The sequence below is a fragment of the Tupaia chinensis genome, unplaced genomic scaffold (genome assembly GCF_000334495.1).
Source record: "Tupaia chinensis unplaced genomic scaffold, TupChi_1.0 Scaffold145870_1, whole genome shotgun sequence".
Lineage (NCBI taxonomy): Eukaryota > Metazoa > Chordata > Mammalia > Scandentia > Tupaiidae > Tupaia > Tupaia belangeri.
In genome coordinates this window covers 28,020-31,063 of record NW_006205727.1, presented here as the reverse complement: position 1 = coordinate 31,063, position 3,044 = coordinate 28,020, and positions in this window count along the sequence as shown.

The window sequence follows — 3,044 nt, the reverse complement described above, 5'->3', positions numbered from 1 at the left end:
TCAGCAGGACTAATTTAATACCAATATGCCCTAGATCAAGCTTTCACATTGTTAGCTATCACTGTTCTCTTGGGAACTGAACTGTTTCCTCTGAGGCTTTAGATTTGATGCTGAATTTGATCTTTTATGTAGTAATTGACATGTGCCAGTGCACTGATGGAAAGTTTAAAAATACATATATTTCTTATGGCCAGCAGGTGGAATAGTGGTTAAGGCACTGGACTCCCACATGACCCATGGCGATTCAAGTCCATGTTCTGGTGGTCTGAAACTCACACCCGACACATGTACATGCATGCCCAAAAACTTAGGAGGAGAATGGAGGAGAAGGGATTGTGGTATGGCATCCCCCCCCAGGGGGGTGATTTCTCACTTTACCTCTCACTGTCTGTCTCACCAATGAGTGCACACACCTTATGCAAAAACCTAAAAAAAGATAATAAAAAAAGAACATAAAAGTTTATTTCTTATTTCTTTTGTGAGAGTGAAAGACAGACACAGGAAGAGTAAGGTAAGCATCCTCAGCAAGGTGTCACACCACCATCCAACCCTCCCACCATACCCTATACATTCGGGAACCAAACCTGCAACCTTCCGTATGGATCCAGCGTCACTTGAACCGAGTGTTACCACTGCACCACTGAGTTAGCCCAAAATGCCTCTTTTTATTTCTGCATATGTTGAGTGCTTTTTACAAAATACAGAAACTGCAGCAGATGGTGCACTGGTGATATGGCACTCTGCAGTGCAGGACCCACATGGGAAGATCCGGAGTTCTCAGCCTGAGGCCTCTCCATGCAAGCTGGATGCATGCGTGCCTATGATCCTGGCTGGGTGAGGCTGGGATAAATTGTGGCATGGGGTGCTTATATCTGTCTTTCTTTCTCTTTCTCTCATGAAATAAATAAGTAAACTTTTAAAAAATATATCTATTAGGTCATCGGAAAAGTCATGAAACATTTAATATGATTTTTCTGATGGCCCAATATTTTGAAGGTAAAGTTACAAATCTTGACAGTAAAAAGGCAAATATTTGAAGGAGACAAAACTATAAATCAAGTTTTTGCAAAGTGAAGGCTGGAAGCTAACTTGCATTAAATTCACAGAAACTTTTATACTCTTTCTGTAAATGCTTATAAAAAAAATAGCTGTGAATCAGAATAACTACATTTGGAACACTTTCTGCTATCAGTCAGTATTTTTAGATAGTTAGAATATGATCCTAAGCCTCAAGTGGGCTTAATTTTAGGAAGTAAATCTTTTACAAGTGTCTTGAGACACAAAACCCTCTTTAAAAATAGATACTCCCCTGAAGTCTTGTATGCATGGTTACACACTGATGCTTAGCTTCCGTTCAGTATCCGACTTGGCCACAGTAGTCTGAATAACCAATGTCATCTTTTCCATCTTTAAAAACCTACATGGGGGGGAACCAGCAGTTAGCATAATGTCTATGTTGCTGGACTCCCACGTAGTTGAATGCGGTTCGTGTCCGGTACCCGGTTGCTTAAAACCCACGCCGGGTGCGTGTGCGTGCGTGCCCAAGATCCAGAGAGGAGAATGGAGAAGAAGGGACTGCAGCATGGCCATCCCCTCTGGGGGGTGATTTCTCACTTTCTGTCTCTCTGTCTCTCTCTGTCTGTCTGGCGAGCGCACGCGCCCTATAGTGAAAAACCTCTCTCAAAAAAACAAAACGAAACAAAAAAAACACGAAAAAACAAACCCAAAAAACCTACATGGGAACAACCAGGTCAAATGACTCTGAAGCTACCATGTGTGTGAATGAAAATTCCTTTTTGTTCCACTCCTGAATGTTATACATCTATTTTGGATTGTATATTGTGTTCATTTACTTACGCTTTGATTCCTAGTATCTTTTTCATGTTATGGAACTGACTTGCATTGAACATAAGTAAATAAAAAGAAACAAATGCTGGAAAGAGAAAGAATGCTTTGAATAGATGCCATATGAAGGAAGATAAATTACTGGCTAATAAACCCTTGACAGAATGTACGACATCGTTCATCATAAAGGAAATATAGATGAGAATCACAATAAAAATGCTGCTACATATCCACAAGAATGGCCATTTTTTAAAAGACACTGAAAGGATCAGCAGATAGCGTAATGGTTACATGGCTGGACTCCCACGTAGTCAACTGCGATTTGAGTCCCAGAACAAGCAGGCTAAAACTCATGCTGGGCGTGTGTGCGTGCATTCCCAAGATCCCAAGAGGAGAATGGAGTGGAAGGGATTCCAGCAGGGCTATTCCCTCCCCCCACCCCCGGCAGGAGATGATTTCTTGACTCTCTGGCAAACGCATGCACCCTATAGCAAAAATCTCTCTCTCTTTAAAAAAAAAAAAAAAAAGGATACTATAGAATTAACTGGTACATAATATCCTAGGAGCCATAATAATAGATGAACAAATCTTGCCAAAAGATCAGTCACTCTGCTATCTGGTAGAAGTAAGTTGGGGAAAAGCCTTGCTATTTACGGGGAGTGGGAGATGTGTACCTCTGGCAGAGGCACTGAAAGCTACTGTGGAAACCATCAAAGTAAAGCTGCTTCTCCTCCTAGCAACTGGCATGACTTCATGTATATGAAATCTTACTTGGACGTCTTATCAACAGGAAATACTTTGAAGTCAGTTTAGAATCAAAGACTTCTATGTGCTTGATAAGTAACCAGAGATTTGCATCTCCATAATTATTATTATCAAGCTCTTCTGTTAAAATAAGCTAAGACTAGGTTGATTTTATAAATAATCACATCTTGCATTTGTAAAATGTATTAACTCTACAAAGAACTTTATGTATATTATATTTATATATGTATTTCTTCAGTTAAGCTTAAAATTTATACTTCGATTTGTAAAAATTTTTTTTTAATCACTTTAATTTCCAAGAAAGCATATGTGTTTGCCAGAGAGAGAGAAAGCATCGTCTGTGGGGCAATCCTTTCTCCTCTGTTTCTCCATCCTTTTGAGATTTTGGACATACACACACACACAAACACACACACACACACACACACACACAC